The sequence below is a fragment of the Budorcas taxicolor genome, chromosome 13, assembly GCF_023091745.1.
Source record: "Budorcas taxicolor isolate Tak-1 chromosome 13, Takin1.1, whole genome shotgun sequence".
Classification (NCBI taxonomy): domain Eukaryota; kingdom Metazoa; phylum Chordata; class Mammalia; order Artiodactyla; family Bovidae; genus Budorcas; species Budorcas taxicolor.
Genome location: NC_068922.1, coordinates 44,118,572 through 44,134,500, shown reverse-complemented (window position 1 = coordinate 44,134,500; position 15,929 = coordinate 44,118,572).

Genomic DNA, 15,929 nt, shown 5'->3' with positions numbered 1-15,929 from the left:
ACTCACTCATTCTTTAAATAAACATTCGTGAATTATCTCTTATGTACCAGGTACTGAGTTAGATGCTAAGATATAAATACAGATAAGACACAGTTCCTGCTTCCAATAAGCACACATCCTAGGAAAGGAAGTAAGCCTTTAAAAATCATTATAATACACAGCAGTGCAGCTTGTAAGCAAGTTTAAGGTACGATGAGCTGGAAAGAACAATTTCAAAAGAGTCTTGGAAAGAATCAAGACATTTCAACTGCCATAAAGAATGAGATGAAGAACCTCCTCAGCCTCCAGGGAGAAACAGGAATATTCTGGGTGAAGAAAAAGCATCTGCAAAGCCCAGAGACATGACACAGCAGATACGTCCCCAGACTGGAGATGGGAAGGGAGATGAGAGGGGAAGCCAGGCGGTGGGCTGTGGAAGGAGGCTGAGTGACTTAGTTGTTGCATCCCGTGAGAGAGTTTTATCATCAAAGTGATGGACAGACATTCAGAAGCTCTCTAGGCTGGACCCGGTAGGATCATCTGTGCAGATGAAGTGAGTGGAGTAAAGGGAGCATCCTTCAGGTGAGAAGGATGAAGCCGTACTAAAGACAGAGAGAAGGGCAGACAGTCCCTAGAACCTCTCCAATTTAAGAGGATTTTTTTGCTCATCAACTTGTTGGTTTTCTGTCTCAAAAGTATGCATTTTCTTGAGTTGAAGACTTCATTTTCTCTGGATTCCTGCCATATGGCGTTGCTTGGTGTCTTGGTTACATGTTGCCACAGAGATCCGAGATGGGTGGACCAACTTGGATCCTCTTTTAAGGCTGCAGACAGAAAAATGTGAAAGTTCCTCAGAGATTTTGATTCTGGCTTAAAATGTCAGAAAGTTCTAATGGTTCAAATGGTTTTAATTTGAATATTTGAAAAATACTGAAATAAAATTCCATATATTTTTAGTTTTATTCTTATCATGGTTAAAGTGTCCAGTCAAATGAGAAAAAAAAAAAAAAAAATTCCAGCAAGTAATAGAGCCCTTTGTTGACTTTTGAAAACAAATTACTCTGGGCAATTTCTCTGAGATAAAATTCTTTTCTTGAAACTACATAATTATGGGGAATTTGTTGGAACTTAAGAATTAGAGAGATGTAGATTTGAGGTTCAAGGCCCAGTGGGTATGGCAACATACAAAATATCTCAGTTTTGCCTCTTAATATGATTTTTTTAAAAAAATTTATTAACTTTTAAGTCTCAGTTTTTGCATTTTTCTCATAAATGGTGAATCTACTACATGGGTTCTGAAGTGAAGTGAAGTCACTCAGTCGTGTCCAACTCTTTGCAACCCCATGGACTGTAGCCCACCAGGCTCCTCTGTCCATGGGATTATCCAGGCAAGAATACTGGAGTGGGTTGCCATTCTCTTCTCCAAGAAATCTTCCTGACACAGGGATCAAACCCATTTCTCCCACATTGCAGGAAGATGCTTTAACCTCTGAGCCATCAGGCATATATGGGGCATTTATCATGATTCTTGGCAGTAGGTAGGGTCTTTGGAGCATGGTCTTTATTTTATCACTTCAGAAAGTTGTGAAGATTTTATTGCAAGGTATTTTTTGTGATTTTGAGGCTATCATTGTAATATCATAAAATTATAACAGTCTAATCATTTTCAACACATTTCCCAAAGGCCACAAAAGAAAAGCAAAATGACTTTTTATTGCCAACATACAGGAGAAATATTGATTTTTCTGTATCTATTTTGCAGCTGAGAGATCTGGTTACTGAACTCTCTCATCACCATTTCTACTGTTTTCAAGTGCATGATTTCATCATGGTTTAGCATCTCTGGTTTACAATCCATGTCAACCATAGTGCAGTCTCTACAGCTGTCACTGGAGGGGAGAGTACTGTTCTTGCTGGCAGCTTGCTCTCCTCTGGGCTTAGACAACATCAGTCCATTTGGCTATCACATGGGCTATTTGCATCAATAGCACTGGATGCAGCTGAAATTTAAATTTGGGTCAGGAATTGTCAGTTGCCTAAGAAGAGATTACACTTGACCGAGTATTGAGACAAAAACACATTGTGTGTACAGACAGTGCTTCCATGTACCATTTTAATTTGGTACTAATTTTTAAATGTTTCCAACAGATCATACAATTTTTTAATTTAAAGAGGTTGTTGTAACAGATTCATGCATCTGAGAGGTTATCACTAGGTACTAAATACCTGTCTAAAGTTTCCATATGTCTTCCAAGAAGAAGTTCATTGACTCTATGCAAGTCAGTTATTAAAAAAAATAAAAATAAAACCACAGTTTTGACCAAACTGAAAGTACAGAAAAACTTCAATCTTCTCTACAATCCTTGAAATTATAGCGTCAAACCTAAAAATTATGAGGGCAGGTCATCAAAACCAATGAATCTACATGAAGACATGCATAATGGCCAAACATCATTCAGAAGAAAATCTAAACTAGGAAATGAAGATCACTAAGCTTAAATACAGATTAAAAGTGAAAGTGAAAGTGAAAATGAAGTCGCTCAGTCGTGTCTGACTCTTTGCGACCCCATGGACTGTAGCCTACCAGGCTCCTCCCTCCATGGGATTCTCCAGGCAAGATTAAATCTTACCAAAGGAGGCAGTATGTAATTGTATGAATAAAAATTGTCTTACTGTCTCCTAGAAAAAAGTATAACATTATTTCAATGTTTTATTTTTTAGGTAAATTGCTGTAACTAAAGTGATTTTAAATAGTCCAAATGATTACATATTAGAATCAAGAAATGACAGCAGTTGTAATAGTTTTCTTTTTTACTCTCTTCATTTCTGTAGACAAATTGTCACAATATCAGTAAGGAAGCAGCGGCTCTGCAGACGGTTAAAAACACGGACTCAGGAGCGAGAATGCTGAATCCCCTCTCCATCATTCATTGTCGTGTGCCATGTGCAGCCTGAGCAGTGGGGGTGTAAGTGGGTCAAATGTCTTACGGAAGAGATGTTGGAAAGATGGACATTGAAATATACTTATAACATCTCCTTTCTTTTATTTACATTTAATTTTTCTTGTCTTGTTGCATTTACTACAAGTCCAAAGTGGCATTAAATGATGACAGGAAATGGGTGTTCTTGAGAAGTATTTTCTCCAGGCCATGAATAGACATTCACTACATCTGCTTTACAACAGAACACCCTTTTTACTTTCAGGAGGATTAAGGTCAGCTAGATTTATTATCTTACTCTCTGGCACAGTTATTCAAATATCACAACAGTTTTGTTTCCTGGTTCCTTCTTGTCTAGTCCACATAATGGCTATCTGCCCCACCCCCCTTTTTTTTAATGGAAGATTTCACCAGGCACATGAATATAATTCATTAGATTGTCAGTTTTGAGATCCTTTAACAGATAAATTTTATTAGATTTTTTTCAAAGCTAAATTATCCTATATCAGACTTGTAAGAAAATAACTTGGGGGTAAATTTTAGAAATAACTAATCTCATTCTTTCTGTGTGTGTTAGGGGAAGGGATTATTTGGAGTAAATGAACTATTGGAAGAAAACCTCCTGCCAGTATTCCTAAGAAGAGCATTATCATCACTCATAATCTCCCTTTTTTGGATACAAATTGCACTAATTGGGAGGAACATAGGAAGTCTTGTGGGTAAAAAACATTCTACCTAAATGCCTCACCTCATCCTCCTTCTGAATTATTCTTGGGAGGTACTGAGCTGAGCTGTTTGTGAGCATGCTCAGTGGCTTCAGTCATGTCTGACTCTTTGGGATCCCATGGACCATATCTGCCAGGCTCCTCTGTCCATGGGATTCTCCAGGCAAGAATACTGGAGTGGGTTGCTGTGCCCTCCTCCAGGGATCTTCCTGACCCAGGGATCGAACCTACTTCTCCTGTATCACCTGCATTGCATGTGGATTCTTGACCACTTGGGAAACCCACTGAGCTGAGCTATATTTTGTTTTTTAAGTTGTGTAAAAGGAAAATGGAAGGAAGTCTTTTGGTGTCATATTCACATACAAAAAGATATGATGTTCTTAAAAATATGATTGTAACATTTCTTCTACCACAACACAGTATGGTATCACAGTCAGTGCATTCTTGTATGTATATCCAGATAAGTTAGCCTGTAGAATGGGTGTGTCCTTCACTGGGTGTGAAACCTCACCACTTTCATATGCAGAAATGAAACAGATGGAACCACAAGCAAGTGAGAGCAGAAATAGGACAGGCACACAACTGCATCATTCTGCTGGGTCGGTTGCACACAAGTGAAAAACAGGAGCAGGGACCCACACACCTAGTCATTCTGGTCTCTGCTATGACATCTAGCTTCCTTGAGTGATCTGCCCAATGCAAACTAAATGAGAAGAGCTGGGCTGGCCTAAGCCTTGCCCAGGGCTCCCATCTTTATCACATTTACAGCTTCTAACATGTACCTTGAAGGTGCCAACCTCCAGTGTTAAGAACTGAGAAGGCCCACTCCCATCCTGCCTTCAGCATGTCAAGTTCTCCTAACAAGATGCTAGGTGGTCCAAGAGATTCAGCTGCTTGCTTCTGTGGTATTCATTTTGCTTGTGAAAGTCAAAGTTTGGTAAATATGCTTCAGTTCAGTTCAGTCGCTCAGTCGTGTCTGACTCTTTGTGACCCCATGAATCGCAGCATGCCAGGCCTCCCTGTCCATCACCATCTCCCGGAGTTCACTCAAACTCATGTCCATTGAGTCGGTGATGTCATGCAGCCATCTCATCCTCTGTCGTCCCCTTCTCCTCCTGCCCCCAACCCCTCCCAGCATCAGAGTCTTTACCAATGAGTCAACTCTTCTCATGAGGTGGCCAAAGTACTGAAGTTTCAGCTTTAGCATCATTCCTTCCAAAGAACACCCAGGGCTGATCTCCTTCAGAATGGACTGGTTGGATCTCCTTGCAGTCCAAGGGACACTCAAGAGTCTTCTCCAACACCACAGTTCAAAAGCATCAACTCTTCGGTGCTCAGCCTTCGTTATAGTCCCACTCTCACATCCATACATGACCACAGGAAAAACCATAGCCTTGACTAGACGGATCTTAGTCAGCAAACCAATGTCTCTGCTTTTGAATATGCTATCTAGGATGGTCATAACTTTTCTTCCAAGGAGTAAGCATCTTTTAATTTCATGGCTGTAGTCACCATCTGCAGTGATTTTGGAGCCCCCAAAAATAAAGTCTGACACTGTTTCCACTGTTTCCCCATCTATTTCCCATGAAGTGATGGGACCAGATCCCATGATCTTCATTTTCTGAATGTTGAGCTTTAAGCCAACTTTTTCACTCTCCTCTTTCACTTTCAGCAAGAAGCTTTTTAGTTCCTCTTCACTTTCTGCCATAAGGGTGGTATCATCTGCATATCTGAGGTTATTGATATTTCACCTGGCAATCTTGATTCCCCAGCTTGTGTTTCTTCCAGTCCAGTGTTTCTCATGATGTACTCTGCATAGAAGTTGCAGGGTGACAATATACAGCCTTGACGTACTCCTTTTCCTATTTGAAACCAGTCTGTTGTTCCATGTCCAGTTCTAACTGTTGCTTCCTGACCTGCATACAGATTTCTCAGGAGGCAGATCAGGTGGTCTGGTATTCCCATCTCTTTCAGAATTTTCCAGTTTATTGTGATCCACACAATCAAAGGCTTTGGCATAGTCATAGGCATAATTTTGAATGTATCTTTCTTTTTTTTCTTATGACTGTGCCTGCTTTTACTAGCGGTATGCAGGCTTTCTTTTAGTTGCAGTATGTGGAGCTTAGTTCCCGACGAGAGATGGAACCCGCTTTGGAAGGCAGATTCTTAACCACTGGACCACCAGGGAAGTCCCTGAGTGTATCTTTCTTCTCTCCATTAAATGCCTCTGGTTTTTCTCAATATAGAGTCATTGGCAAGCTTTTAGTTTCTGCCAAGAGAAGAGACTCATGTTTATACCCTACACCTCAAAAAGACTCATTACTGAGTCAACCAGGTAAAAATCGATTGAGTCAGATAATCACATCATTTCTTTTTTTTTAACGTTTGCTATAAATATTTTATATTACACATTTTTATGAGCTTACATCTGAAGTATGAAACTGAGATAGATTCCAGGTTTGAAAGAAGAAAATGCTACAAATATTCTTCAAAGCTACATTGATATGCCAATCCTCTGTGGAGTTTCACCAAGGTTTTTGAACTAAAGTTTAAAGGGAATTGCATTTGTCTGAGCATTCCAAATTAGGTTATCATGTCTATTTATGACCGTCGGTTCCTGTCATGTAACTTGATTACGTGGGCTTGATCAGAAGTGACACATTGGATGATTTATATGATGTGTCAGCCAGTGAGATACAAAGGCTGATAATTTCCTGTAATTACCTTCAAAGGAATTTTGAAAATGGACTTTAAATAAATAGTATGGGGTTGCTATTTGACGTAACTTTAAAATACCATTCCAATATATTACATAGAATTAAATAATCAAAGATGCAGGATGCTAACAAGAGTTTCCTAAGTGGTTGAAAAATGGAAGAATAAACTTTTTTTTTTTTTTTTTTTTTATGGTATCTTATAGTGAGAAGTTGGTAGAGATGACCTGGCCATTGCTCAACCCTCAACAGGAAGAGAGAGATTTTGCCGTGTCTCTCACTTTCCTGTCATGTCCTCTGATCGCTGAGTCATTTGTGCCTTTTGCTTTGAATTTATTTCTTTGCTTATTTCTTACCCAAATTCTCTGCACCTTTCACAGACAAGGAGGAAAATAAGGAACTACCAAGAAACCCTTCTTAACAACAGTGACTTCCAGGGATCCCTGTCTTTTTAGTAACCCCACCTGGAGATCTGTGCCAGCCTGTCCCCAGGCTCTGAGTCATCCTGACGACCTGTCCTGCAGGGCATGGCGGGGCCACAGAGCATGGCAGGGCTGGGCACCATGGGCTACCACGCTCGGGTGTGACTTCCTGCCATGACACGCAGCAACGTGCCAGGGCCTACTCTGCAGTCTTTTTCTTGATGTTTCCTTATTCCCACCTTTTGACCTGGGGACTTATTTCATTTTATAGTTTCTTTCTCCATGTGTCTGGAGTACAGTCAGCATAGCAAGAAGGGTAGACAACAGGATGCTTCAGAAAGTCTGACACACAGGTCGGGGTTTAACTCGAGTTCACCCATCTATTCCCTGAGGGATTTTGAACAAGGGACATGCCCTGTTTGAGGATCACTTTCTTAATCTGTCAAGCAGTGTCCATAGCACTTGGTTCACAGGGCAGTGCTAGGTGGCCGAGCCCAGTCCCTTTCCAATCATTTTTATAAGACCTGGAACGTGCACTCAGTACATTTCCAGATGCATTTGGGGCTCAGAAATATCAGGCAAGGAAAATATTCGCCGAGGAAGGAATTTTACTTTGCATTCTTGACTGCAATTGAGATTCCTAGCCTACTGCAGTGCCTCCAGTGGACGTGAGTTAACATTTTGCCCAGTTTGACTGGTTGCCCAAATCTTTTACCAACAGTCAGCTTTCCTGTTCAGTTTATTGCTTCATAGTAGAATTGATTTATCACTAATTTGCTTCTGTCTTTCCTCCATTTTCTTTTCCATAAGGCACACTTTTTTTTTTTTTAAATCCTAACTAGATGATTTCTTGGTGGTCAGGGTGCATATTTTTTATTGTTCAAGCATTCACATTGGTAAAGCCAGTGTATTTAGCACATACAAGCTGTTCATTGTTTACTGACTAAACAGAGTGATGTACAGATGTCAGAAAAAATCTTGTGTATTCCTGTTAATTTATAAAGATGTTGAAGAGGGAAAGAAAATTGATGAACTGATATTTTGGTGTGTGTGTTTCATAAGGCTGAGCCTCAGGAACTTCCCTGGAAGTCCAGTGGTTAAGATTGCAGGGAACATGGATTCAATCCCTGGCCAGGGAACTAAGATCCCATATGCCATGCACCAAAAACAAAACAAACAAACAAAAAACTGAGCTTCAGATAGCAGGGCTGGGATTTTCTCCATCCTTGTGCCTCGAGGTTCCAGAACCCCAGGGACTTAGCACATGTTATGACAGAAATGATGAGTGAATGAATGACTTCAGAGGAACTGAGGTTAATATTCATCCTTCTGATGTATCATAACTTTCCTGAGGTCAGAATATCCATCATCAATTGCTTTGTCAGAAGTTGTCTTACCAGAAGGCAGTCATGTCTTGAGGAGTAGTTTCCAGCAAGTTGAGGGCTTGGCTCTTGGGAACGTGTCTACTGCTTATGTTCACTGGGTAGTTCATTGATTTATTACAGATCTCTGAGCTTGTGGAAGTGGGTGTGCCAGACAGGGCAGTCTTTTCTAAGTTGGTTTCAATGCCAGAAATTCTACCAGGGTTAATTTCTATCTACTTCTTGCCTCACACATATACTTCAAAAGTTTTGATAAATCTCACCAGGTAACTGACACTTGCCAAAAAATAAGCACTTTTCAGGACACTGCTAAGCTAAACATCCTTAGTAGGACCACATGTTTTCACTAAAATTCACAGATTCTCTTAAGTGTTGAGCCATCACGTATTATTTATTTATTCACTTTATTCATTTGTCGAGCAAATCTTGGGAATGTTCTTCATGCAAATGCCCCCAAATACTTGCATGCTCTCAACTTAGGGTAAAAAAAAATAGTAAAAGCTGTTTCTTGGGAGAAAAAGAATTCCTTCTTTAAAAAGGATAATTTCTGTACTGTATTAGGAAAGAATTGTTTTTCATCAAAACTGTTTATTCTAGCTCACTAAACCACCAGAGGTACGCGATTGAACTTGATCTGGTTGAGATGAGATTCTGAAGTATATTATTCTGCTTGCCTTGGACATCCCTAGTAGCAAGAAGGATCTCTGTTGGATCTTGGAGAATCCATCTTGGGTTTCAATTGTGGAAGACCAGGACTCTCCCAGGACTGCTGCTCTTCCTACAGAACAGTATGGGATGCCTTTGCCCAGCTTTGAGGATGTGTTAAGGGCCATCATACTAAAAGCATTCCACACCACGCTGGCCCAAAGAGCACTGCCTCGAATACACAGGGAATGTTTATTTTATTTATTTAACCTTCAAGATCCTTATTAGCTGTTGTAGAAAAGTAAAGATTTATTCATCAATAAAACCCAAAGACTCCATTTACCAAATTTCCATTCTTTACTTTAATGCAATGTGTCTGTAGGGCTTTTAAAATTCATTTATAAAGTTAGAAATATATTCAGCTCTGCTGTCTTGGAGATAGATGGCCACATTATTACTTGTCTGTCAGATATAAGTAGGGCTATTAATAATGTAAAGACAGCTACTAAAGATTCCAAACGTGGGTGTTTCCTTTAGAGGAAATTGCAACTCTAACCTTTGAGTTCCGTTTGGAATCAATTACCTGACTTTGTGTGTATTGTGAAATACCTTTTTTTAGTTTGGAGAGCAAGACATAAGTTAATAGTCTTCAGAATATTTATTGAGAAAGGCAGAGGAAGCGTAAGAATATTAGTGCTAAGAGGATAGTGACTATGACATGTGTTTCAGATTGGGACCAACCTATTCAATAAATTACACAAAGGACAGTCTGGACTCCTCTCTGACTGGCACATGGATTTACACAAGATATCGGAGTTGGGGCAGGAATCGAACAAGTGAAAAACTATCAACTGTTGTAGAAAGATGAGATGCCTTCTTAGCCTACAGTTAATGTGTGGATACATACTCAGAGATGCCTTCCTTTCTCCTTACCCCCACAATGAGTTCCAAAAAGAGAATATAATCAGAGAGCCAGTGTTAGAATAAATCTGAAGGTGGATTTTCCGGCTCACAAAGTCCAATTTCTTAAACACCCACATAGAGGCACAGCTAGGTCCACACAGCAGCTCTCTGCCCCCTCTATCTTAGTATAAACCAGGCCCCCAAATATGAACTGGAGACATTAGAGTATGCAGCAGTTAGTACTTTCAAGTAAAGAATGTTCATCCATTTTCACCAGTAAATATGCTTTTATCACACCCTATCCTTGCTGTTAATAGATGAAACAGGAATGCATGGCTATTTTCTTTTAGAGGAAAAAATTCTTAAAGTTAATTCGAATACATGAGAATGGCATCTGAAACACTCCTGGGTGCTATGAGGAACATGTGGATCTCAGAGAAAAGGAACGGAGGTCGCTACGGATCTGCTGCCCTAGCAGACTTCTGGCAGAAGTGGATGTGGATGCAGCTGACCGGATATGAGGGAGCATTTAGAAATACTTCAGTTTTACATTGTCTGCGAAAGGGTTGACTCATCAAGGTCTAAGTGAATGTGTTTATTCATTCAATTGTTAAAGGAGCAGAGCTGGCTTACCAGGAAAATTTCTTTTCAGAACCTGTTCATTCGGATAATTTTCAGACAATGGGTGATTTAAGACTTCACCAGTGAGAAAATAAGCAATAAAATATAAGTTCATTTTCATAAACTTCAAAGATAGCATTGAATAATACCTTGAGATTTTGTTTTTTTTCTAGTTGGGGGAAACTGTTAGGATTTTGAAATATGTGGACGTGGTGGTGATTCAGGAGAGCGGCTGACACAGCACCCAGCTTGATTGCTTTATGAGATTTCAATTTGTGGCTTCTACGTGATGACAATTTCCCTCACTGGGGACACGCTGGGGACACATGTGATGCAAGACTGTTCTCATCAGTTGGTGTGTCCTCGGGGCTGAGAAACTGCTTCGCTAAGAACAGCTGTGAGCTGGACAACAAAGTTCTGGCAGGAAGAGACAATGTCTTATTTTTCTTTAAAATTCTGTATTCTGGCAGGGTTTCACTGCTCTGTCTGGGGGCAGAGGAGATGTCGAGCCAGAAGAATAATTGCAGATTTTCACATAATTCTTACATGTACAGTATCTATGTTTGATGAAAGAGAGAAAACCACCCTGTTAGAATCTCAGCATCTGCTCTGGACAAGGACTGCATCCAAGAAGCTCTCTTTAAGCATGGCTCAAAAAACATGTGAAGGAAGGTTGTGTCTCCTCTGGCATGAAATCTCTTTTGTCTTTGGAGAGTTTAAAGAGTATTCATTCATGACTGATCTTCATTCACTTTTATCAATTATTTAGTTGTTAACAGGAGTTGACTGCCTAACGCAGATGCTGTCAAACACGTTGGGGCAGCAATGCAGCTTAATAGTTAAGAACGTTGGCTTGGACAATCTTGCTGTGTTTTGAATCATCTCCATCATTTGTCAGGACAAATCACACCTTTGAACAAATCTCTTAAATGATTCGGCTCTCATTTTCCTCATCTGAAAAATGGGTCACTGACTGTCCCTGCCTCATAAGACTGTCTTGGAAATCAGATATAGACCAGGAGAAGGCTTTGTTTAACCGATTGTTGGTCTCCAGTGATGTCAGAAGAGGATGCAGCTGTGTTTCTTTTTGAGCACGATGGAGACCGCTTTCCTTTCCTTTCTCACCCTTTTTCCATAAAATAAGGGAAGCATGTCTGTTATTGTTCCTAACTCTTGAGGGCAGCTGTCGTCATCAGGGGAGGTACAGGCAGCCTTGGGGACCATCCTGGACTCTGCGACCCCCTGACATGATCTACATGCCAGCGTGCACCTTGAACCCTGGTGATGGAATTTGACTATCTTCGTATCCCCCCCTGATTTTATGAAAGCCTTTGCTAAGTTGGGGTTTCATCACAGAATTTTTCTTCACTTCTATTTGATGTATGTTATGGGTAAACGCATCAGCATGAGGTCTAACTTTATCCTCTTGTTTCTGTTTTCATCAGCGTGTAAGTATTCTGTTTCAACATTCTTACAATGACAAGAATTTTAATTTCACCCACAGATGAAACTTAATTTTCATTTGTACAATTTTCATAGATGATGGATATGATCTTTATATTAGTGTTGATGTGCTTGGACATAGTGAGCAGCATATTTGTGAAAAAGCAGTAATTATAAAGATGTTGATCAACAAAAAAGTGTATTTCTTGGACAGGGTGCACACTGAATTATTTTCACATATCATTCCTCTACTATAAGCTAAAATCATGTGGCTAGCATTTTCCAATTAAATGAATAAGAATGTAGACTTTCTTTTTAAAATCTGGTTTTTGGAAATAAAATGCACTAAGACGCCTGGCAGAGCAGGGATCTGAAGATGCTAATCCACTCTCTGGACAGTTTCCTGTTTGTCTGAGTCAATGTTTACCTCTCAGCTTTTGTCTTAGTTTGGGTTGCTATAGCAGAATATTGTGGACTCGGGGGCTTAGACAATAAGAATGTATTTCTCTTAGTTCTCGAGGCTAGAGGTCCAAGATCAAGGCACCTACAAACCTGGTGTCTGGTGGGGACCTGCTACCTGGTTCCCCAGGCAGAGGTGGACGCAAGCTCTCCAGTGTCTCTTCTTGTAAGAATGCAAATCCATAGCAAGGGCTCACCCCTCATGAACTCATCACCTCCCAAAATCACTGCCTCCTGACACCATTCTGGGTCCTGCGATTTCAACATCTGGATTTTGGGCAGACACAGACATTCAGCCCATAACAGCTCTTGACACTCTTTTTATTTATATTTTCTATCATCTTGTTCAAAAAGTACCTATTCCCCTGAGGACAAATTTAGCATTTATTAATTTACAATATATTATTTACTAACTATTCCATCCAAATTTATCATCAGACACATATGGGTAGAATTCCAGTCAGCATATAGACTAAATATACGCTGTCAAATCTAAAAAAAAAAACAACAGCAAAACTCTAGTATCCTGTGATAAACTATCATGGAAAAGAACATGTAAAAGAATAGACATATATATGTATGACCCAATCACTTTGCTGTATTAACAGAAAATTATAAATCAACTATATTTCAATAAAAAAAGAAAAAGAACTTCCTCAGTGGTCCAGTGGAGAAGGCAATGGCACCCCACTCCAGTACTCTTGCCTGGAAAACCCCTGGACGGAGGAGTCTGGAAGGCTGCAGTCCGTGGGGTCACTGAGGGTCAGACACGACTGAGCAACTTCACTTTCACTTTTCACTTTCATGCATTGGAGAAGGAAATGATGCTCCACTCCTGTGTTCTTGCCTGGAGAATCCCAGGGACGGGGGAGCCTGGTGGGCTGCCATCTATGGGGTCGCACAGAGTCAGACACGACTGAAATGACTTAGCAGCAGCAGCAGTGGTCCAGTGGATAAGAATCTGCCTGTCAATGTAGGTGGCATAGGTTTGATCCCTGGTGCAGAAAGATCCCACCTGCTGCAGGGCAACTAAACCTGTGCACCGCAACTACTGAAGTCTGTGCGCCTAAAGCCCGTGCTCCACAAGAGAAGCCCCTGCAATGAGCAGCACGCACGCCATCACTGGAGAGTGGCCCCTGTTCACTGCAACTAGAGAAAGCTTTCGCACAGCAACAAAGATCCAGTGCAAGCAAAAGTAAATAAATAGATAAACTAAATTAAAAAAAAGAATCCCACTCAGCACTGAGTCCCGATACACTCTGCTGCTGCTGCTAAGTCACTTCAGTCATGTCCGACTCTGTGCGGCCCCATAGACAACAGCCTATCAGGCTCCCTTGTCCCTGAGATTCTCCAGGCGAGAGTACTGGAGTGGGGTGCCATTGCCTTCTCTGCCCAATACACTCATCAGGTGGCAAATAGTCAAAAGATTCCCAAAATTTTAACTCTATAAAATGACATTTTTAAACAGAATTTACTTCTTAAGAAGTTTCTCATTTATATCCATGTTATATATATTTCATACAAATAATTTTCATGTTGATTACTTTTTAACTTCAAGAATTATAAAATAAAAGTAATTTTCATAAATATGTTGCAAATAATTTTCTCTAAGTGGGATTTGAACAGATTTTAAGCTTTTGGATGACTCAGTTGATTATTACTTAAAAGCCAGGGTTTTGTTGTTGTTATCTATAAAACATGATTTGAATTTTTTTTTTCTCTTCCTGACCTTTCTAAGCATCCTTCTAACATGATTGCTTTAGTCTCGAATGGCTTTTCTAGTTTGTTGTTTCTAATCTGGTATTAAGTGAAATCTAGGTAATAGACAATAGAATTTATCTTATGTTGTCTTGAAAACAATATCTAGTATTCACACATAATGGCAGAAGAAACATTTTGTTTAACCAATTATTTCTTGGTCTCAAATAATGTTTGTTGATACCATAAAATTTTTTTAAAGAAATTTATTAGCTTTTAAAGCCACTTGGCTTGTTCATTTTTTGTATCTGTTGTTTTGTAATTACACAGACAAGAGGAAAGCTTATTACTACCTGAAAAAGTAATATATTTCTAGTGAAAATGGAACCCTAAAGTGGATGGATAGCAGATCTTTCTGAGTGACTTTCATTGGATTCTTTTAGAGGTAGAGAAAGAAGGAATTATTGAGTAAAGTGCAGGACTTAATTTTATTGGGTTTATTGGCTAAAAGTTAGCACATTAAGGGGCTTCCCAGGTGGCACTAGTGGTAAAGAATCTGCCTGCCAACCCCTGGGTTGGGAAGATCCCCTAGTGGAGGGCATGGCAACCCACTCCAGTATTCTTACCGGGATTATCCCATGGACAGTATAGCTTGGTGGGCTACTGTGACTTAGCACATTAAAATCAAAAGAATCTGAATAAAGTCTGTGCTTTCACTAAAAAAAGAAATCAAAGGGATGACTTTTTAAAAGCCATTTGTTTTGCTAATGAGCCAGGCAAAAGTAATAGAGACTTAACAAACTAATCAAAAATTTTAAAACATATAGAAGACACAAGAAAGCAAATATTTAAAAGAGTTTTCGTGACTAGAGGTGAAAAAGGTGCAACTATTATTTTCATGTACTGTTGGTGTCGTTGTAAATTGGCATCATTCTTCTGGAAAACCTTGAGTCATAAAAATAAATATCTCCTTTGACTCAGTAATCCTATTTCTGGGAATTGATCCAAAGAAAACAACTGAAACAAAGTCAAAAGCTACATGAAGAGATCATATTCATTGTAGCATGTTTTCTAAGTATAAAAAGTGAGAAGTGAGTACATATAAAAAAATCAGAGAACAAATAAATGATGGGCAGGTTCTTAATGAAATATTATGCTGTCATTAAGAGTCCTGAAAGAGACTGAACACAGAATGCTGTGCAGGGTCTGCATGACTTTCTCTGTGTTCCAGTTAGCAGGAAGGGGACATGAAATTATTCCCTCTCCTTCCTGAAAACCCGTTCAGTTCAGTTCAGTTCAGTTCAGTTGCTCAGGCATGTCTGACACTTTGCGACCCCATGAACTGCAGCACACCAGGCCTCCCTGTCCATCACCAACTCCCGGAGTTCACTCAAACTCACATCCATTGAGTCGATGATGCCATCCAGCCATCTCATCCTCTGTCATCCCCCTTTCCTCCTGCCCCCAATCCCTCCCAGAATCAGAGTCTTTTCCAATGAGTCAATTCTTCGCATGAGGTGGCCAAAGTACTGGAGTTTCAGCTTTAGCATTATTCCTTCCAAAGAACACCCAGGGCTGAAAACCCTTTAGAGTAACAATAAAGAAGCCCAAAGAATACTCATAAAATGTCTGAGAGGAGAAAAGGTGAGCCAACAGCCAATCAGTAATATTGATAAACATGTAGAATGTAGAAAGTATTGAGACCCATGCATAAAGAAAAGCAGAGCTAACACAAGGGAAACAGCATGAGGGGAGGGGCAAGGTGCTCCCTCTGAAGGGTCCCTGAGACCCTCCTGTTGTTGCTTAAATGTGTGGGAACTGAGAGTGGGAAGTGGGGCAGAGATCAATGTCAGGAATTGCAAAACTGTCAGTGGAAGAGCTCTGCAAGTCACTGCAGACACACACACACACACACACACACACACACACTCACACACATACACTTACACACACATGCACACTGCCTTCCAGGGTGGCACTTTCTTTGGGGCCAAATGAG